Source organism: Bos mutus, chromosome 6 (assembly GCF_027580195.1).
Source record: "Bos mutus isolate GX-2022 chromosome 6, NWIPB_WYAK_1.1, whole genome shotgun sequence".
Lineage (NCBI taxonomy): Eukaryota > Metazoa > Chordata > Mammalia > Artiodactyla > Bovidae > Bos > Bos mutus.
In genome coordinates, this window is record NC_091622.1 from 84,046,419 (window position 1) to 84,070,418 (window position 24,000).

Below are 24,000 nucleotides of genomic sequence, written 5' to 3' on the forward strand. Positions count from 1 at the left end.
CATTTTCTCCACCAGGTCGCCTGTGTCTCCTCCATAACCCCTCTCTACTCTGCCCAACTCTGTGAATTTCTGTGTGTTCCAGACGGTGGAGAACACTTAGGGAACTGATTACTGGCTGGATCTGTCTCCCTCCTTTTCATTCCCCCCTTTTATCCTTCTGGCCACCTCTGTCACCTTCCTCCTTCTTCTCTTCTCTGTATAACTCCGTGAACATCTCTGAGTGGTCCAGTTGTGGAGTGCACATAAGGAAGTGACTACTGGCTAGCCCACTCTCTCCACTATTGATTCCACCTCATCTCATTTGGGTCACCTCTAACTCCCTCCTCCCTCTTCTCTTCTCCATGTAACCCTGTGAACCTCTCTGAGTGACCCGCACCGTAGAGAAACTTTTCATCTTTAATGTAGATGTTTTATCAATGGTGCTGTATAGGAGGAGAAGTTTTGAAACTACTGTAAAGATAAGACCGATAACCGGAAGCAGGAGACTTAAGTCCAAACCCTGACTCCAGGTAACTCCTGACTCCAAGGAACATTAATTGACAGGAGCTCATCAAATGCCTCCATACCAACACTGAAACCAAGCACCACACAAGGGCCAATAAGTTCCAGGGCAAGACATACTAAGCAAATTCTCCAGCAACAAAGGAACACAGCCCTGAGCTTCAAGATACAGGCTGCCCAAAGTCACCCCAAAACTATAGACATCTCATAACTCATTATTGGACATTTCATTGCACTCCAGAAAGAAGAAATACAGCTCCACCCACCAGAACACCGACACAAGCTTCCCTAACCACGAAACCTTGACAAGCCACCTGTACAAACCCACACACAGTGAGGAAACGCCACAATAAAGAGAACTCCACAAATTGCCAGAATACAGAAAGGACACCCCAAACTCAGCAATTTAAACAAGATGAAGAGACAGAGGAATACTCAGCAGATAAAGGAACAGGATAAATGCCCACCAAACCAAACAAAAGAGGAAGAGATAGGGAATCTACCTGATAAAGAATTCCGAATAGTGATAGTGAAATTGATCCAAAATCTTGAAACTAAAATGGAATCACAGATAAATAGCCTGGAGACAAGGATTGAGAAGATGCAAGAAAGGTTTAACAAGGACCTAGAAGAAATAAAAAAGAGTCAATATATAATGAATAATGCAATAAATGAAATTAAAAACACTCTGGAGGCAACAAATAGTAGAATAACAGAGGCAGAAGATAGGATTAGTGAATTAGAAGATAGAATGGTAAAAATAAATGAATCAGAGAGGATAAAAGAACAACGAGTTAAAAGAAATGAGGACAATCTCAGAGACCTCCAGGACAATATTAAACGCTACAACATTCAAATCATAGGGGTCCCAGAAGAAGAAGACAAAAAGAAAGACCATGAGAAAATACTTGAGGAGATAATAGTGGAAAACTTCCCTAAAATGGGGAAGGAAATAATCACCCAAGTCCAAGAAACCCAGAGAGTCCCAAACAGGATAAACCCAAAGTAGAAACACCCCAAGACACATATTAATCAAATTAACAAAGATCAAACACAAAGAACAAATATTAAAAGCAGCAAGGGAAAAACAACAAATAACACACAAGGGAATTCCCATAAGGATAACAGCTGATCTTTCAATAGAAACTCTTCAAGCCAGGAGGGAATGGCAAGACATACTTAAAATGATGAAAGAAAATAACCTACAGCCCAGATTATTGTACCCAGCAAGGATCTCATTCAAGTATGAAGGAGAAATCAAAAGCTTTTCAGACAAGCAAAAGCTGAGAGAATTCTGCACCACCAAACCAGCTGTCCAACAAATACTAAAGGATATTCTCTAGACAGGAAACACAAAAACGGTGTATAAGTTCAAACCCAAAACAATAAAGTAAATGGCAACGGGATCATACCTATCGGTAATTACCTTAAACGTAAATGGGTTGAATGCCCCAACCAAAAGACAAAGACTGGCTGAATGGATACAAAAACAAGACCCCTCCATATGTTGTCTACAAGAGACCCACCTCAAAACAGGGGACACATACAGACTGAAAGGGAAGGGCTGGAAAAAGATTTTCCATGCAAATAGGGACCAAAAGAAAGCAGGAGTAGCAATACTCATATCAGATAAAATAGACTTTAAAACAAAGGCTGTGAAAAGAGACAAAGATGGTCACTACATAATGATCAAAGGATCAATCCAAGAAGAAGATATAACAATGATAAATATATATGCACCCAACACAGGAGCACCGCAGTATGTAAGACAAATGCTAACAAGTATGAAAGGAGAAATTAACAATAACACAATAATAGTGGGAGACTTTAATACCCCACTTACACCTATGGACAGATCAACTAAACAGAAAATTAACAAGGAAACACAAACTTTAAAGGATACAATAGACCAGTTAGACCTAATTGATATCTATAGGACATTTCATCCCAAAACAATGAATTTCACTTTTTTCTCAAGCACACATGGAACCTTCTCCATGATAGATCACATCCTGGGCCATAAAGCTAGCCTTGGTAAATTCAAAAAAATAGAAATCATTCCAAGCATTTTTTCTGACCACAATGCAGTAAGATTAGATCTCAATTACAGGAGAAAAACTATTAAAAATTCCAACATATGGAGGCTGAACAACACGCTGCTGAATAACCAACAAATCACAGAAGAAATCAAAAAAGAAATCAAAATTTGCATAGAAATGAATGAAAATGAAAACACAACAACCCAAAACCTGTGGGACACGGTAAAAGCAGTACTAAGGGGAAAGTTCATAGCAATACAGGCACACCTCAAGAAACAAGAAAAAAGTCAAATAAATAACCCAACTCTACACCTAAAGCAACTAGAAAAGGAAGAAATGAAGAACCCCAGGGTTAGTAGAAGGAAAGAAATCTTAAAAATTAGAGCAGAAATAAATGCAAAAGAAACAAAAGAGACCATAGCAAAAATCAACAAAGCCAAAAGCTGGAAGGATAAATAAAATTGACAAACCATTAGCCAGACTCATCAAGAAACAAAGGGAGAAAAATCAAATCAACAAAATTAGAAATGAAAATGGAGAGATCACAACAGACAACACAGAAATACAAAGGATCATAAGAGACTACTATCAAAAATTATATGCCAATAAAATGGACAACGTGGAAGAAATGGACAAATTCTTAGAAAAGTACAACTTTCCAAAACTCGACCAGGAAGAAATAGAAAATCTTAACAGACCCATCACAAGCACGGAAATTGAAACTGTAATCAAAAATCTTCCAGCAAACAAAAGCCCTGGTCCAGACGGCTTCACAGCTGAATTCTACCAAAAATTTAGAGAAGAGCTAACACCTATCCTACTCAAACTCTTCCAAAATTGCAGAGGAAGGTAAACTTCCAAACTCATTCTATGAGGCCACCATCACCCTAATACCAAAACCTGACAAAGATCCCACAAAAAAGAAAACTACTGGCCAATATCACTGATGAACATAGATGCAAAAATCCTTACCAAAATTCTAGCAATCAGAATCCAACAACACATTAAAAAGATCATACACCATGACCAAGTGGGCTTTATCCCAGGGATGCAAGGATTCTTCAATATCCCATAAATCAATCAATGTAATACACCACATTAACAAATTGAAAAATAAAAACCATATGATTATCTCAATAGATGCAGAGAAAGCCTTTGACAAAATTCAACATCCATTTATGATAAAAACTCTCCAGAAAGCAGGAATCGAAGGAACATACCTCAACATAATAAAAGCTATATATGACAAACCCACAGCAAACATTATCCTCAATGGTGAAAAATTGAAAGCATTTCCTCTAAAGTCAGGAACAAGACAAGGGTGCCCACTTTCACCATTACTATTCAACATAGTTTTGGAAGTTTTGGCCACAGCAATCAGAGCAGAAAAAGAAATAAAAGGAATCCAAATTGGAAAAGAAGAAGTAAAACTCTCACTGTTTGCAGATGACATGATCCTCTACATAGAAAACCCTAAAGACTCCACCAGAAAATTACTAGAGCTAATCAATGACTATAGTAAAGTTGCAGGATATCAAATCAACACACAGAAATCCCTTGCATTCCTATACACTAATAATGAGAAAACAGAAAGAGAAATTAAGGAAACAATGCCATTCACCATTGCAACGGAAAGAATAAAATACTTAGGAATATATCTACCTAAAGAAACTAAAGACCTATATATAGAAAACTATAAAACACTGGTGAAAGAAATCAAAGAGGACACTAATAGATGGAGAAATATACCATGTTCATGGATTGGAAGAATCAATATAGTGAAAATGAGTATACTACCCAAAGCAATTTATAGATTCAATGCAATCCCTATCAAGCTACCAACAGTATTCTTCACAGAGCTAGAACAAATAATTTCACAATTTGTATGGAAATACAAAAAACCTCGAATAGCCAAAGCGATCTTGAGAAAGAAGAATGGAACTGGAGGAATCAAGCTACCTGACTTCAGGCTCTACTACAAAGCCACAGTTATCAAGACAGTATGGTACTGGCACAGACAGAAATATAGATCAATGGAATAAAATAGAAAGCCCGGAGATAAATCCACGCACATATGGACACCTTATCTTTGACAAAGGAGGCAAGAATATACAATGGATTAAAGACAATCTCTTTAACGAGTGGTGCTGGGAAATCTGGTCAACCACTTGTAAAAGAATGAAACTAGACCACTTTCTAACACCATACACAAAAATAAACTCAAAATGGATTAAAGATCTAAACGTAAGACCAGAAACTATAAAACTCCTAGAGGAGAACATAGGCAAAACACTCTCCGACATACATCACAGCAGGACCCTCTATGACCCACCTCCCAGAATATTGGAAATAAAAGCAAAAATAAACAAATGGGACCTAATTAACCTTAAAAGCTTCTGCACATCAAAGGAAACTATTAGCAAGGTGAAAAGACAGCCTTCAGAATGGGAGAAAATAATAGCAAATGAAGCAACTGACAAACAACTAATCTCAAAAATATACAAGCAACTCCTACAGCTACAACTCCAGAAAAATAAATGACCCAATCAAAAAATGGGCCAAAGAACTAAATAGACATTTCTCCAAAGAAGACATACAGATGGCTAACAAACACATGAAAAGATGCTCAACATCACTCATTATCAGAGAAATGCAAATCAAAACCACAGTGAGGTACCATTTCACACCAGCCAGAATGGCTGCGATCCAAAAGTCTACAAATAATAAATGCTGGAGAGGGTGTGGAGAAAAGGGAACCCTCTTACACTGTTGGTGGGAATGCAAACTAGTACAGCCACTATGGAGAACAGTGTGGAGATTCCTTAAAAAACTGGAAATAGAACTGCCTTATGATCCAGCAATCCCATTGCTGGGCATACACACTGAGGAAACCAGAAGGGAAAGAGACACGTGTACCCAAATGTTCATCGCAGCACTGTTTATAATAGCCAGGACATGGAAGCAACCTAGATGCCCATCAGCAGATGAATGGATAAGAAAGCTGTGGTACATATACACAATGGAGTATTACTCAGCCATTAAAAAGAATACATTTGAATCAGTTCTAATGAGGTGGATGAAACTGGAGCCTATTATACAGAGTGAAGTAAGCCAGAAGGAAAAACATCAATACAGTATACTAACGCATATATATGGAATTTAGAAAGATGGTAACAATAACCTGGTGTACGAGACAGCAAAAGAGACACTGATGTATAGAACAGTCTTATGGACTCTGTGGGAGAGGGAGAGGGTGGGAAGATTTGGGAGAATGACATTGAAACATGTAAAATATCATGTAAGAAACGAGTTGCCAGTCCAGGTTTGATGCACGATACTGGATGCTTGGGGCTAGTGCACTGGGACGACCCAGAGGGACGGTATGGGGAGGGAGGAGGGAGGAGGGTTCAGGATGGGGAACACATGTATACCTGTGGCGGATTCATTTAGATATTTGGCAAAACTAATACAATTATGTAAAGTTTAAAAATAAAATAAAATTAAAAAAAAAAAAAGAAGAAGAAGAAGGGGGAGGAGGCAGGAGAGGGGGGCAAAAGGGATAGCCTTACAGACGTCTCCTGCCACCTGCAGATACCCAGGCGTTATGGGACTTTACCCTGGGCCTCCAGAGAAGGGAGGACTGGAACTCGGCCCTATCAGAAATCAGACCAGACCAGAACCAGAATTCGAGTTCTCTGCCAAGAGGAGGTGATCAGTCTCCAATCCTCACTCAGGCTGCGGCCCTTCGACCAGATTCCTGTGTCCAGGACTGGGGAACTAGAAAAACGGGGAAGGATAGGAAGGGTTAAGGAGAGGAAAGAGAGAGGGAAGGGGAGAGAGGTCAATAAAGTCTCTTGTTCCTTACCAGTCGGGACACTCTGGCCAGTTGTCCGCATCAAGAGGAGACCAGGGACAAAAGGGTCCCAGTTGCAGCCACTGGGTCTGCTCCATTGGCAAGTAAGCTGGCCCCTGAGTACCCCGAGTGGTCAAGATGTCAGTCTCAGTGAAGAAGAGTCCCCACCAGAGTCGCTATTTATTGCAGGAAGGGGGACCCTTTCCAGGGCCTGAAACTGGGCTCTTGTCTAACACTTGGAAGTGAATTGTCCAAAGAGACACATGTGTTGACAAAGCAAGAGATTTTATTGGGGAAGGGCACCCGGGTGGAGAGCAGTAGGGTAAGGGAACCCACGAGAACTGCTCTGCCGCGTGGCTCGCAGTCTCGAGTTTTACGGTGATGGGATTAGTTTCTGGGTGGTCTTTGGCCAATCATTTTAATTCAGAGTCTTTCCTGATGGCACACACATTGATCAGCTAAGATGGATGCTGGAGAGTGGGATTCTTGGAAGTGGAAGGACACGTGGTGTCTCCTTTCGACTTTTCCCAAACTCTTCTGGTTGGTGGTGGCTTATTAGTTCTGTATTCCTTATCAGGATCTCCTGTCATAAAACAACTCATGCATATGGTTACTATGGTGCCTGGCCAGGGTGGGTGGTTTCAATCAGTGTGCTTCCCCTAACAGGACTACCTCTCCATTGAGTGACCACTATAATAAGACAGCAGCTACATTCAAGACTATTGTTATTCAAGTTCAAGATTTGACACCAATGTAGCAATTCTTTCCTGTAAATGCATGGAAAGTTTTACATGGTATTGTCTTCTTTTCCACCCTTAATTGGGGCAAAGGTTACTATAACTTGATACTATAACCATTTACCACTTACAGATTGGTTCCAAATAGGAAAAGGAGTTCGTCAAGGCTGTATATAGTCATCCTGTTTATTTAACTTCTATGCAGAGTACATCATGAGAAACGCTGGACTAGAAGAAACACAAGCTGGAATCAAGATTGCCGGGAGAAATATCAATAACCTCAGATATGCAGATGACACCACCCTTATGGCAGAAAGTGAAGAGGAACTCAAAAGCCTCTTGATGAAAGTGAAAGTGGAGGGTGAAAAAGTTGGCTTAAAGCTCAACATTCAGAAAACGAAGATCATGGCATCCGGTCCCACCACTTCATGGGAAATAGATGGGGAAACAGTGGAAACAATGACCGACTTTATTTTTGGGGGGCTCCAAAATCACTGCAGATGGTGACTGCAGCCATGAAATTAAAAGATGCTTACTCCTTGGAAGGAAAGTTATGACCAACCTAGATAGCATATTCAAAAGCAGAGACATTACTTTGCCAACAAAGGTTCACTTAGTCAAGGCTATGGTTTTTCCTGTGGTCATGTATGGATGTGAGAGTTGGACTGTGAAGAAGGCTGAGCACCAAAGAATTGATGCTTTTGAACTGTGGTGTTGGAGAAGACTCTTGAGAGTCCCTTGGACTGCAAGGAGATCCAACCAGTCCATTCTGAAGGAGATCAGCCCTGGGATTTCTTTGGAAGGAATGATGCAGAGGCTGAAACTCCAGTAACCACCTCATGCGAAGAGTTGACTCATTGGAAAAGACTCTGATGCTGGGAGGGATTGGGGGCAGGAGGAGAAGGGGACGACAGAGGATGAGATGGCTGGATGGCATCACTGACTCGATGGATGTGAGTCTTAGTGAACTCCAGGAGTTGGTGATGGACAGGGAGGCCTTGTGTGCTGCGATTCATGGGGTCGCAAAGAGTCGGACACGACTGAGTGACTTATCTGATCTGATAGGATGCTATGCAAGTTACTTCTCACTGAGCTGCAGGCAAAGGTAGGGCTCAGTGGCAAGAGATTTGTGATGACTGTTTTCCTGACATACTCACGCATCAGTATGAGTATGAATGCTGCTGCTGCTGCTAAGTCACTTCAGTCGTGTCCGACTCTGTGTGACCCTATAGACGGCAGCCCACCAGGCTGCCCCATTCCTGGGATTCTCCAGGCAAGAACACTGGAGTGGGTTGCCATTTCCTTCTCCAATGCATGAAAGTGAAAAGTGAAAGTGAAGTCGCTCAGTCGTGTCTGACTCTTAGCGATCCCATGGACTACAGCTTACCAGGCTCCTCCACCCATGGGATTTTCCAGGCAAGAGTACTGGAGTGGGGTTCCATTGCCTTCTCCGATGAGTATGAATAGTCCTTTCCATAAACTGATCTGAGAATTGAGAACCTTTTCTTAGGGTAGTTATCAAAATATTCAAAGCACAACAAATACCAATTCCTGAGAACACTTTCTGGGAACTCTTTATATGTGTTCTCCATTATTTCATATTGTTTGTCGGTTCTTGATATCAAAGCTATGAAAAGCTCATTCTTCTTACCAGTAGAAGATATTTTATCTAGGTAAATGTCACAGACAAGAGAAAGATCACAGACCAGGATTCTCTTGGGAAAGTTTTAACCTAGGAGTTAGACCAGCAACACAAGTTCTCCGTACCTCAATATGATGAAATCTAGGAAAAGAAGCTAGACCCAGATGCTACTGGCAGGATAATTACCTAGAATACCACAAAGGGAGGAGCCAGGCAAGTCAACTCTAGTATATTTCTCTTCCCACTCCTACAAAGTGAATAGTATCTACCTCCCTGCAGGAAGATAAATTTGGACACTTTTTGCAGAGAAATAGCCCAGCATGCTAGAGGGCTGATGACACTAAGAAGAATGAGGAGCATTCCCAACCCAGAAGACCATCAGCAAATCTTTCTGACTGTAACCACCAGGTGTAAAATCCTTCAGCAGATTTAGACAGAACATGGTAGAAAAAATATTTCAGAAGATGATCACTAGCATTTCCCAGAACTTTGCAAACACATGAAACCTCAAAAGGGCCAGAGAATGTCACACAAAATTAAATACACCAAGACTAGGTGGTGAAATCTTAGACAGCAAGTAAAGAGGAAAATCTTATGCTTCTAGAAAGAAAAGATACATTCCTTACAGGATAATAGAAACCGACTTACAATAAAAACTGCTTGCACTGAAACAACAGAACAAAATACAGAAGGAAAACAAATTTTGAAACTGAAATTCTACACCTAGTCCAATTATCAAGTAAACAAACTCATATTTCAGAGAAAACAGTAACTGAGAATTTGATGGTCGTGTTTTCCCATTCTATATGAGTTTAAGTATGTATATAAATTTATGTATTTCAGATATAATATACAGCTGATCCTACATTATGACTCCTGCCAACTGCCTACTGTGTATGAACGTATTCATTTATTTCTCTGCAACTAAACTGATTCTTCGGAGAAGGCAATGGCACCCCACTCCAGTACTCTTGCCTGGAAAATCCCATGGATGGAGGAGCCTGGTAGGCTGCAGTCCCTGGGGTCGCTAAGAGTCAGGCACGACTGAGTGACTTCACTTTCACTTTTCACTTTCATGCGTTGGAGAAGGAAATGGCAACTCACTCCAGTGTTCTTGCCTGGAGAATCCCAGGGACAGAGGAGCCTAGTGGGCTGCCGTCTATGGGGTCGCACAGAGTCAGACACGACTGAAGTGACTTAGCAGCAGCAGCAAACTGATTCTTTGGGAGCTACATTCAGCTGGCTCATACACGAATTTTCATGGATTCCCCTGTGCCTCCCCACTTCCTTGCAAAGAATAATTTGTGTTTTAAATTTTCTTGGCTCATGTCACTGGCCTGAATCTCCTACCTCTAAAGTCCCTTCTTCTACAACCCTGCATGTCTGCCAGCCTTGAGGCACCGCCTCTCTCAATCTGGCTAACTCAAATACCACTTAAATCTTGGTTAGGGCAGATTGAAACTTTTATTTACACACAGGATTATAAGTTCTTTTTGCGGTTTAGGCTACAGTGTGTCAACAATAAATCAGGGAAGTTCCCTAGTGGCCCAGTGACTGGGACTCTGCCCTCCCAATGCAAGGGGCCTGGGTTCGAACCCTGATCAGAGAACTAGATCCCGCATGTAACAAGGATCCTGCATCCCACAACTAGTATCCAAGGACCCAATGCAGCCAAATACATACATACATACATTTTTTAAAAATACATAATGAATCAGAAGAAATAAAATAATCATCTTAGTTTCTTTAAATTTAAATCTAAGCCTTGCAATTTACTAATCGTGTGACCCAGGGCAAGTTTTACTGAACACACTTAAACCTGTTTTTATAAAATGAGGAGAGTATCTTTTTTTTAACCCCAGGGTTATTGTGCAGAACAAATGACATAATATATTTAAGGAGCCAAAAACTACTTAGCTGTCAATAAATGTGAATTTTCTTTACTTCTCTCTTAATAGTAGCGCAAATTCTGCCTATAGAGAAATGTGAATTTATTTAACCTTTAAAAATAATTTGAGAAAAAGAAATGAAAATTCATTTTTTCAAGTCCATGAACAAAGAAAAGCTAAAAGTGAATATACAAGATGACATTTTAATTTACTCATGTTGCCATCTATGAGTGCCTATTTAAAATCAAATTATCAAATATCTGAGTATGAAATATACATAGAACACTCTCAATATATATTTATACATAGAGTTATATATTTATGTAACTGAAGTGTATAACCAGAAAACTTGTTCATTAATTTACAATGAGAAATATTGCCAACCTGGTTAAGTGGAACATGTTTTTCAATTTTTCCTGGCCAGCACGTTCTCTTCAGGGAGCAAATCTTCTGGGAAAATCAAAGTATCAGAATATTCTCTAATGAGCATGAAATCAGAACAGAAGGCGTTAGTTATATAATTCCGATGTACCCAATATTTCTTCCCTACAAGGGATATCTACACGGCTGCGTTATCCAAAAACTGGAGGTGGCCTCTCACCTTCTCCTGAGCATCATATTGTTTTTGTACTATGAGTGGTAGACTTTAGGACTATACTTGTCTATGCTTCTGTTTATTCTTTTGTTTTGCCTTCAGTTGAGGTCCTGAAACTATCCAGTGAAGTACAGACTTTAAATTTTGAAGCAGGAGAAACTTCCAATGAGAAGGCAGCATGCAGTTTTTTCACTTTCTGATGTGGAAATTGGCCCTCACACTTGTACACAATTAGCTTTTCATTATTCTTGAGGGGAGTCTTGAATGTGGAAAAGTAACCCCCAGAAAGGGGTCTAAGATTGGACTTAAGTGTATATATATACAAATATAAAAGTGTATAAAAACATAAATGTGGTTTATTAGCAACGCTGCCTTCACAGAACTGAAGACAGTTTCTCCAAAATCTAGATTCAGTCGATGCTCTACCTGAAAATTGCTAATTTAGTCTTAGAGGCTGTGTTCATAATTTTTGTTCAAGAATTTCTTCCCACAGAGGCAAGTGATGAAATTATATTTCATGTGCAGTTGCAACTTTGCTTTGCTTTACCTTGAAGGCAAGACTGAAAGCAAACTTTATTGAATTTGGGGCAGTGGCATCTGGACTATAATGGAGCTCTTTCACACAAAGTATTAGTTGAGAGGTGTGTGTGTGTGTCAGTTGCTCAGCTGTGTCCTACTTTTTGCAGCCCTATGGACTGTAACCTGCCAAGCTCCTCTCTCCATGGTATTCTCCAGGCAAGAATACTGGAGTGGGGTGCCATTTCCTACTCCAGGGAATATTCCCAACCCAGGGATCGAACCCACATGCCTCTTATGTCTCCTGCATTGGCAGATGGATTCTTCACCTCTAGTGCCACCTGGGAAGCCCATTACTTGAGATGGAGTTGGGCAAACACTGTGACCATTTTGAGTAGCTGGTAAAACCAGACTCCATTAGAGGAAAGGATGTGGGTTTTCCCCTGAGAAGAACAGAATTTTCCCACATAGGCACTGAGTGTGCATGTGTGTGTATGTCTGTGTGCACATGCCACTGGAAGCCTGATGGTTGCAATGCAGGTACCTGGAAGTGTACCTGGGCTTTGGGTTGCAAGAGTAGCTACTTAATGATGGCAGCTATTAACAGTGAGTCTAAACTAATGGACCACAGTCCCACTGAGGTCCACAAAAGTGTTTGATTTGGCCATAGTAGTGTTGGGCTCCAAATCACTGCAGATGGTCACTTCAGCCATGAAATTAAAAGACACTTATTCTTTGGAAGAAAAGTTATGACCAACCTAGACAGCTTATTAAAAAGCAGAAACATTACTTTGCTGACAAAGGTCTGTCTAGTCAAAGCTATGGTTTTTCCAGTGGTCATGTATGGATGTGATAGTTGGACCATAAAGAAAGCTGAGCACAGAAGAATTGATGCTTTTCAACTGTGATGCTGGAAAAGATTCTTGAGAGTCCGTTGGACTGCAAGGAGATCAAACCTGTCCATCCTAAAGGAAATCAGTCTTGAATATTCATTGGAAGGACTGATGCTGAAGCTGAAACTCCAATATTTTGGTCACCCAATGCGAAGAACTGACAAATTGGAAAAGACCCTGATGCTGGGCAAGATTGAAGGCAGAAGGAGAAGGGGACAACAGAGGATGAGATGGTTGGATGGCATCACCGACTTGATGGACATGAGTTTGAGTAAGCTCCGGGAGTTGGTGATGGACAGGGAAGCTTGGCATGCTGCAGTCCATGGGGTTGCAAAGAATCAGACACAACTGAGTGACTGAACTGAGTGTCATATTAAAATAAAAAGTTAAAAAATTGAGTGCCAGCATTGAAAAATAAAAGTTCACTTAAAAATATGAGTTTCAGACTTTTCTCACAAAATCAGACCTGGCAAAACTAAGTCTATTTCCATGGGTCAGCAATCAGTTAGCTCTAAAAACAGCAGCTTCTCTTTTTAAACAGAGTATATGCAAGCCAGTTTACCACCACTTGCCCTGATATTATTTCTGCTATTTCCTGATACTGCAGCCAAATGTCATGGCCACTTTTCTAATACCAACAGACTTCGCATATTTTTATTACCAGCCAGACCTTGGTTGACATTGAGCTGGCAACTGCTATGTCACCCAACTCAAATGTCCACCAGTGTCTGGCTGGTAATTCCATGGACAGAAGAGCCTGGTGGCTATAGATCATGGGGTCACAAAAAGTCAGAAACAACTGAACGACTGAGCACACATGCATGCACATACCATGTAAGCCTTGCAAATGTCCTGGCAGGGTCCCAGCTGTCTTATGGAGAGTTATAAGAATGGTGTTCCCTCCTAGGAGCTGGCAGTTAGAGGCAGAGATAACAAACATGCCTTGGCCAGCAGGATGAGAAGCCTGCAGACAGAGACCAAGCCGCAGCAGAGCTCCTAGCCACAGGCAAGGCAGGACCCTGGAAACTCTCCAAACAATGTGGCAGATAAGTCAGTTCTAACATCTGGCAACTGGATAGACAGTCATTTCCTTAATTATCTGGACACAAACATAAAAGATAACCCCAGTTTGTAGTGACAGGCTGATAAAGCTGCAGACAAGTGGTAAGGGGATCTTCTCACAGTCACCTCACTTTCACTCAGTCTTACCTTCCTGAGAAGATGTGTTGCCAGGCTTTAGCTTTAGATAGAACAGAAATCAAGCAGTTTTCCTTTGGAGCAAGCAAATAAGGAAAAAAAAAAAAAAATAGTGACATTCTCACAGAAAACACAGCTTAAAACTTATACTTTCCTCGGTTGTCATGAATGTTTCATCTGTATGAATATTTCGCACTTGTGTATAATAGAATCGTTTAGAAGAGAATTCTGTGTGTTGTGTTTGCCTAGGGGAGGATCTGCTGCCCTACAGTTCAAAACTGAGGATGTTGACAGGAGGTGAACTATCTGGATTGGATGGAGTGTGGAGTAGAGTCAGTATCTTCTGTTTGGAAGGAACTGCATAAACTCCAGAGGTGAAGCTCCCACTGAGCATCATTATCCAAGGAGATGTGATATTTTAGCTCTGCTGGAAAGTCACTAAAGTGTCACTGTGGACTCAAGCTGCGTGATGTCATGCAGGCTACAAAGTGTCAGAAAAGAAAAAACAAATGATAGCAAGGCTTCTGTGTGTTGGATTATTTTTAACAAATCCATTCTATTTACGTGAATAGTTTTTAATTCACTTTGTAATTATGAAAAGTGCCTGTACAAAATGTCCATTGATTATAAATTTTGTGTAAACAATATAGGATATCGTAAACGAAAGTGAAGCAAATGCAGAGAAACAAGCGCTTTTATAAATATAAACAAAAACAGGCAACAGTTGAATAACAGGAAATGTCCATGTGCAACTTTAAAGAATAATGCCAAATTACCCCCCACTGTAGTTTATCAATTTACACTCTCATCAGGAGTATGTGAGAGCGCTTGTGTCCATCCATGGTTATTTCTGCCGTTATGTCTCAAGTACCAAGCACAAGGCAGAGCACATAGTTGGATGATAAGTGATGTTTGATGAATGAATGAATGAATGAGGACCATGATTTGTTTACTGTTGGGGCAGTCCAGAACACAGGTCCAGCATCAGCTCCAACTAAAGGCAAGTAGGGACAGAGTTAGCATTACACAAGGGTCTGCTCAGAAAAGCAAGGTAGAACATACTATCTCGGAAAAATAGTGGCAAGGAAACAATCAAATCCCAGGTGAGAAAAATGTAACAGAAGATGATTAAGTCATGATAGGTAGGCAGTCTGTCAATAGACAACATGCAGAGATCCAGGCAGCAGTCTACCTCAGCAAATTCTTGCTAGTGGGAATCCTAACTTTGAAAGCAAGACTCTAGTCTCTAGAAGGCAGTATCAGAAAAACCACTGGCTTTTAGGGGAGAAAGATAGTAGCAGATATAAAGAAAGGCAATGGTACCCCACTCCAGTACTCTTGCCTGGAAAATCTCATGGAAGGAGGGGCCTGGTGGGCTGCAGTCCATGGGGTCGCTAGGAGTTGGACACGACTGAGCAACTTCCCTTTCACTTTTCACTTTCCTGCATTGGAGAAGGAAATGGCAACCCACTCCAGTGTTCTTGCCTGGAGAATCCCAGGGACAGGGGAGCCTGGTGGGCTGCCGTCTATGGGGTCGCACAGAGTCGGACAAAACTGAAGCGACTTAGCAGCAGCAATGATAGGATATTGAGTAGAAACTAGAGAAATCCCAGAGCTAGAAATCAAAGTGGATCAATCAGACCATCTATGCCTTTATGTTCAGCCATAGACCCACAGTGTTGACAGATGTTGGTATATTTCTGCCTGTAGTTCATGATCCACTGTGTCAATCCAAAAATGGATTTCTTTTCTATTCATTTTATCCTGACCACCTTCTCACTGATGGAAGTCATTTATATCTCATTCCTTTCTCCATCTAGTCTTTCCTGCTCTGAAACTCAGTCATTTTCTCCTGGCTACCATCCTTTAAACTGCCATTTCCCAATTTTAGCTTAGGCTTCCCAGGTGGCTCAAGTGGTGAAGAATCTGCCTAACAATGCAGGGGACACAGAAGACATACATTTGATCCTTGGGTCAGAGAAGTTCCCCTGGAGAAGGAAACAGCAACCCACACAAGTAATCTTTCCTGGAGAATTCCATGGACAGAAGAGTCTGGTGGGCCATAATGATTCATAGTGTCTCTAAGAATCAGACACAACTGAGCACCCACTCAATTACATTCAATTTTAGCTCAGTCCACTGATGTGATTATTCCAAGTTAATCTCCTAGTATTGACTATCCCCCTCACACACTTTATTGTTTTTTTGTTATTTCTATATCATTTCCTTCTATTACTGTCTTCAGGAAAGATTATTTTCCAATACAATGGAGGGGAAAGGGGAAACCAAAAAATGATCAGATATTGGGAATACAATAATTACTACATGAGGAAATTCTAAATTTATTTTAAGTTCTAAGAGAAAAAAATACCTACAGTAGTGGCTCAACTCTTATTAACTCCAATAGTGCTAGGACTATGTATTTCAAATATATCAGGAAATCAATACACAGTCATGGCATATTATAATGGTCAGTCAGTCAGTTTAATTCAGTTACTCAGTCGTGTCTGACTCTTTGTGACCCCATGGACTGCAACATCCCAGGCTTCCCTGTCCATCACCAACTCCCAGAGCTTCCTCAAACACATGTCCATCAAGTCAGTGATGCCACCTAACCATCTCATCCTCTGTTGTCCCCTTCTTCTCCTGCCCTCAATCTTGCCCAGTATTGGGGTCTTTTCCAATGAGATAATTCTTCACATCAGGTGGCCAAAGTATTGGAGCTTCAGCTTCAACATTAGTCCTTCCAATGAATATTCAGGACTGGTTTCCTTTAGGATGGACTAGTTAGATCTCTTTGCAGTTCAAGGGACTCTCAAGAGTCTTCTTAAACACCACAGTTCAAAAGCATCAATTCTTCCATGTTCAGCTTTCTTTACAGTCCAACTCTCACATTCATACATGACTACTGCAAAAACCATAGCTTTGATTAGATGGACCTTTGTTGGCAAAGTAAGGTCTCTGCTTTTCAATATGCTATCTAGGTTAGTCATAGCTTTTCTTCCACGGAGTAAGTGTCTTTTAATTTCATGGCTGCAGTCACTGTCTTCAGTGATTTTGGAGCCCAAGAAAATAAAGTCTGTCTCTGTTTCCATTGTTTCCCCATCTATTTGCCATGAAGTGATGGGACCGGATGCCATGATCTTCGCTTTTTGAATGTTGAACTTTAAGCCAGCTTTTTCACTCTCCTCTTTCACTTTCATCAAGAGGCTCTTTAGTTCTTCTTCACTTTCTGCCATTAGGGTGGTGTCATCTGCATATCTGAAGTTATTGATATTTCTCCCGGCAGTCTTGATTCCAGCTTGTGTTTCATCTAGCCTCACATTTTGCATGATATATTCTGCATATAAGTTAAATAAACAGAGTGACAATATACAGCCTTGATGTACTCCTTTCCCAATTTGGAACCAGTCCATTGTTCCATGTCCAGAGGCAGGTCAGGTGGTCTGGTATTCCCATCTCTTTAAGAATTTTCCACAGTTTGTTCTGATCCACACAGTCAAAGGCTTTAGTGCAGTCAGTAAAGTAGAAGTGGGTGTTTTTCTGGAACTCTCTTGTTTTTTGTATGATCCAAGGGATGTTGGCAATTTGATTTCTGGTTCCTCTGCCTTTTCTAAAACCACCTTGAAGATCTGGAAGTTCTTGGTTCATGTACTATTGAAGCCTCACTTAGAAAATTTTGAGCATAACTTTGCTAGTGTGTAAGATGAGTGCAACTGTGTGGTAGTTTGAACGTTCTTTGGTATTGCCTTTCTTTAGGATTGGAATGGAAACTGACCTTTTCCAGTCTTATGGCCACTGCTGAGTTTTCTAAATTTGCTGGCATACTGAGTGCAGCACTTTCACAGCATCATCTTTTAGGATTTGAAATAGCTCAATGGGAATTCCATCACCTCCACTAGCTTTGTCCGTAGTGATGCTTCCTGAGGCCTACTTGACTCTGCATTCCAGGATGTCTGGCTCTAGGTGAATGATCACACCATCTTGGTTATCTGGGTCATTAAGATCTTTTTTGTATAGTTCTTCTATGTATTCTTGCCCCCTCTTCTTAAGGTGGTGAACAATGCAAATGATAACATTCCACCATTATGATGCTGGAATAATGCAAGTGATAACATTGCCTCCAGTCTTCCATCTTTGTTCTATGCTTCCTATAATAAGAATATTAAATAACATTGTTTTTTTGTGATCCCCTAGTGTCCCCACATACTGAAGATATAGGGTTAAATTTTGTTCGTTAATTGGATCACATTAATTTTTAATTCAGTGGATAAAAAATTCAAAGGATGTACAATGAATAACTATATTTAATAGACACATAAATATCACTTAATGAAGGAAGAAATTTTCCTTATCTCTGAAAGCATTACTGATTTATCTGAGGGTCTTGAACTTTTCAGCTATATTCAGATACAGACTTCACTGGCCTACTGTAAGACTGGACATTCTGAGTTCTTTCATGAGTTTCCCTAAATCAGTAGTGTCTTGAAATATTGACAAATGAAATATTTTCTACCTTCACTCTTTCCTGGCACTCATAGGGTGTATCTGAAATATTGGACAAGCATTTGTGCCAATAATACAATGTAACGTATCTCACACATTAAACTCATAGAATGCAGAATTAAATTGAGAATTTCTGATCATCCTTATTCTACAAAATCCAAGCTCACGTCTACTGCCATGCACTAGGCACTGCTTGGGATTCAAGCCTCACAGTTTCACCTTTGTCTGTAGAATCTGTGAGCTGACCATATGGTCAATAAATATCTCTTTAAAAGGCTAAGTTATATTTTTCTTTGTCAGGAGTAGAATATTTTCTAACTGCATAGCCTTGCCTTTGGATATGTTAGAAATTACTTGAAAGAAGGAAAAGAAGAAGTAAAAGGAGAAGGAAGAAGTGAGAAAAAGAGAGAGGATAAGGAGGAGAAAACATTAATCCAATGATATTTTTAAAAGATTCCTTTCTGTTTTTATTTTCTGTACAATCTGTTTTTTAAACTAATTGATATATATATTCTAGTTTAATCTCCTCAAGTTTTTCCAATTACCGTGTATAATTTTAAAGAGTATGCAAAAAAAAAAAAAAAAAAAAAGGGAAAACTGAATAAACAAGACAACTTTGAGGTTACCACTTACAACCTGAGCCTAGCTGGGCCCTTAAACACTTGGTGTACAGACCTGGAACAGCCATCCTCTTTGGCAAACAGTAGTATGCTGATCTTGGAAGCTGTTTCTGCCTGAGGCACAGGCATTATGAGGCAATAACAATTGGTAAAATTAAATGAGAATGATGAGCCAAGATATAAGTGAGCCAGAAAACCATCCCAGGATAGTTTTAATCTGCTAAAAAATCTGGCAGTCATTAATAGTCAATAGCAAGGTATCTTTTGCTCTCAAATCCATCACAGTGAGGAACCAGATAAATAGTTAATAAGTCTTGTCCAAAGAAAATAAATAAGCAATTAAAATCTTCCTCAATTGAAAACTCTCTCATTTGTCCTCCACTACTTATTCATTAATTTACATCCTTACCCGGATTTTAAAATATCACTTTTATTACCACTGGAAAAGGACATGCATTAATAATTTATGCTTTGTCCTCCTGTTTCTGAAAAGCAAAATAGCACTGTTTTTGGAGTAGGAAATGGCAACACACTCCAGTATTCTTGCATGGAAAATTCCGTGGACAGTGGAGCCTCGAGGTTAGTCTATGGGCTTACAAAGAGTTGGATATGGTTGAGCACACACAGAGCAGTGTTTTTAATGGAATAGTTGCCAAATGGCCCTTACACATCCACTTGTGTATACACAAGCTCTCATTATGTGTGACAAAAGTAGAATGATACGTAAAAACTAACTCTGGCAAGAATCCTAGTATGTGGCATGTGTCCTTACAGGAAACTTGCCTAGCACAGCACATATGCAACTAGAGACCTTGACTTAAGAAAAGTACTGAGGGTACATATGTTTTGCTATTTCTCCTGAAAAGTGATTCAAAAATATTCATTTTTTTTGAATGAACAAACAACAGAGGCTTGTATCCAGAGAGGTGTGTGTGTGTGTGTGTGTTAAGTCATTTCAGTTGTGTCCAACTCTTTGTGACCCTATAGACTGCAGCCCGCCAGGCTCCTCTGTCCATGGGATTCTCCAGGCAAGAATACTGGAGTGGATTGCCATGCCCTTCTCCAGGGGATCTTCCCTACCCAGGGATCGAACCCATGTCTCTTATGTCTCCTGCATTGGCAGACGGGTTCTTTACCACTAGCGCCATCAGAGAGGTATGTCAAAGTAAACTATGCATTAAAAATTTTTGCCAAAAGAATAAATCGCTTTTCTTAGATCAGGCTATGATCTAAATGTTTCCCTCACACATTAAAGAAGGATAAATATTACAAGGTGAAAGGGAATATTTACCTTCTATAATGCGTGCATACTTCCTAGAAGAGAAAGCTGAGACTTTGGGGGATCTTTCTATAACCTTTTTTAATACTAGTTATATAAACACATATGCTTCAACTAAATTATGGCCAATATTCAAGCTCAGAATGAAATAACCAGTAAGATTTGTAGCAAACATACTCTTTTTTTGCCTTCTAGTCTCAAAATTAATTAAGCTTTCCCTTGACTAGACCTCTCAATTCAATACGTATTTATTGTTTTACTACTGAAAAATGATATACCAAAGACATTATGCTAAAAGGTAACATAGATAATGCAAATATAAAAAATTTACAGATGTCTTTTCTCATAAACTAGCATTTGAAAGTTGAAGTTTCAATAGTATTACTCACCAGAGTGGCAGACTTTTCTATACTAACATCTCTCATAGGGGAGTGGGAGTGGGGATGAGTGAAAAGCCTTAGATTTAACCATTTAAGTACTACAAATAAGGCATGATTCTCCATAAGCAATACTTCATTTTCAATGGAGACAATGAAACCTGCTTAATCCAGACTATCACTGGAGAGGTTTTTGTTGTTTTTTGTTGTTGTTGTTGTTTTTTTTAAGATGTTATTTAAGAATCTGTAACAATCAGAAACAGAAAAATAGAATTGACTGATTCCTCTAGAAAAGTTGGTATCTTGCCAAGGTTGCTTTTCTTAAAAGGAAATATATTTTCCCTATTTTTCTAAATGTTATTTTAGGAAAAAGGGTTAGCAAAAAAGTCCCCTAAACCTTGGCCTTCACAGCCAGCCTTAAGTTTTCCATTTCTAGTGTTAAGTTCCTCATTCTAAAAGCAACACATATTGTTGGTTGAATAATACGAGCCTGAGAGGAAATCCTCATATTTTTAAAACTCCTCGATTCTAGAATTATTGCCTCTCCAACGACTCCTTTCTTTTCGATCTGATGTGAAAGCCAAATGCTTTCTGCTCAGAGGCCTCTGTTAATATCCTCGTAATTTCAGGGAGAGGTTCCTTCTTATTCAAATCTCATGAGGTGAGGAAGAAGACAGAATACATGATGATCCAACTCTACTGCAATTCAAAAGTAGAAAGTCAGGTCAAGAAGGAAGACAGCATCCTGCCTTCAGGTACATCTTGCAATGAAGCAGGGGTGTGGAGCACACAGCAGAGTGCCTCACCCACATAAACAAAGCTGACAAGTGTTCTCTCAGCAGCCCAGGAGCCTCTGCAGCCAACATCTGCCACGACACCTGTGTTTATAGCTATAGCAATTGCACCATGTCAGAAGGGATTATTTCACTGTCATAGTTCATGTAAGTCCAGTCTTGTTATGAAAATATATAAGCTTGCACTTTTTTTCCACCTTGATTGAGGTGTAATACTTATCTTGCATAACTGAAAAATGAAGAACACTTGACAAATTTATATGTCATTCTTGGCAGAGGTCATACTCGTCTTCTCTGTGTAGGTCCAATTTCAGTATATTTGCTGTGGAAACAAGCATGAGGCTTGCTTGGATTTTTATTTATGGTGCTTGTATTTTTTTAATTATTACTTTTATATTATTTAGATCTGAAAATCATCAAATACCAAATAATACACACATATAGAAAAACAAACACAAATGAGAATATAACAATGACTATCTTTACATGATGTCTAGATTAATTTTTAAACTGATTTTGATTATAAGTATTATCTGAAATTTCAGTAGTGAACGAACTTCCCTGGTGAGTCCTGTGGCTAAATTTGGAGCTCCAAATGCAGGGAGCCCAAGTTTGATCCCTGGTCAGGGAACTAGATCCTGCAAGCTGAAACTAAGATGGGACATAGCCAAAAAAATAAATAAAGTTTCTGTAAAAAGCATTTATTTACTATTTATCAATTAAGAACAAACACAAATTTTCTTTTTTATCCAAAAAATGATTCTCTCATATCAAGTGATTTTTTTCTATTTTAACATAGTTTTTCAAATGTTTACAATAAACACATGTCATAAGAAAAAGGTAATAATTATTTTATCTCTAAAGAGACCTCAGTGATGAAATTGTTTATTTAGTCTGAATGCTGGGAGCATATAAAGGTGTAATTTAAACACCAGCACAATAAAAAGGCTTAAGTACTCTGTTAAAAGTGATGAATCAACAAAAGTAGTATCATATATATCACCGGTATAGATGGAAATTTTGGGCCTAACTGAGTACTTTGGTTTGCTGCTGCTGCTGCTGCTGCTAAGTCGCCCCAGTCGTGTCCGACTCTGCTCTACCCCATAGACGGCAGCCCACCAGGCTCCGCTGTCTCTGGGATTCTCCAGGCAAGAACACTGGAGTGGGTTGCCATTTCCTTCTCCAATGCATGAAAGTGAAAAGTGAAAGTGAAGTCGCTCAGTCGTGTCCAATCCTCAGTGACCCCATGGACTGCAGCCTTGCAGGCTCCTCCGTCCATGGGATTCTCCAGGCAAGAGTACTGGAGTGGGGTGCCATTGCCTTCTCTGAAGCTTTGGTTTAGACCTAGGCAAATTCATCCCTTCTACTAAAGTGAGCTGCTAAACCAAGTCCTGTCTTTCATCTGACCAAAAAGATAAATAGCTAGAAAGGATCTGAAATGGAGATAGCAAGCCCAATTTATTCACAGTGTCAGTGCTGCTCTATGAACTGTCTGATCACTTATATAATGCTAATTTGAGTTAGAGATTAAGGTAAAGGGTCCAGAAATAACTTAAGGAAATTTGCTAGCCCTACACACCAGAATGTACAAATCACTTCATCTCCTGGACCAAATAGTTTATTCATTAGTGATATCAATATTTCTATTGCCTTTCTCAGTTCTAATAGTCTAATATGTGTATTGTTTCATTATAAATTAATTTATATATGTGCAGGAATATCCTGTCCTCTAATTTTACTCTGGGAAATATTTGACCAAACTAAAATCGATAAAGGAAAGAATTGTTGATAACTAGGAGAAGGCAATGGCACCCCACACCAGTACTCTTGCCTGGAGAATCCCATGGACAGAGGAGCCTGGTAGGCTGCAGTCCATGGGGTCGCACAGAGTCGGACACCACCGAGTGGCTTCACTTTGACTTTTCATTTTCATGCATTGGAGAAGGAAATGGCAACCCATTCCAGTATTCTTGCCTAGAGAATCCCAGGGATGGGGGAGCCTGGTGGGCTGCCCTCTATAGGGTCGCACAGAGTCGGACATGACTGAAGCGACTTAGCAGCAGCAGCAGTTATCATATAAAAACTTGATAAAGCAGCTGTGTGTATATTAGTTGCTCAGTTATATCTGACTCTTTGCGACCCCATGGACTTTAGCCCACCAGGCTCCTCTGTCCATGGCATTATCCAGGCAAGAATACTGGAGTGGGTTGCTGTTCCCTTCTCCAGGGCATCTTTCCAACCCAGGGATCAAACCAAGGTCTCTTGTATTGCAGGAAAATTCTTTACTATATGAGCCACCAGGGAAGCCCTAATAAAGCAGCTAATAAAATGTAATTTCATCTGTGTTTCTTAAAAGGGAAAATTTAATGTCCACTTAAAATACTGCATGATGTTCTTTAACAGGGGAAATCCCAAAGTAGGCAGCATAAAGCTAAGGCAACCCCCTGGCTGCTGCTGCTGCTAAGTGGCTTCAGTCGTGTCCAACTCTGTGTGACCCCATAGATAGCAGCCCACCAGGCTTCCCCGTCCCTGGGATTCTCCAGGCAAGAACACTGGAGTGGG

At 40.0% G+C, this 24,000-nt stretch overlaps 1 non-coding gene across 1 annotated transcript; it reads right to left on the bottom strand.

Moving 5' to 3' along the window:
- Positions 1 to 21,670: 21,670 nt before the first annotated feature.
- Positions 21,671 to 21,772, bottom strand: LOC138988372 (U6 spliceosomal RNA). Its single transcript, XR_011464673.1, has one exon. It is a non-coding gene; the product is annotated as a U6 spliceosomal RNA (small nuclear RNA).
- Positions 21,773 to 24,000: the final 2,228 nt, after the last annotated feature.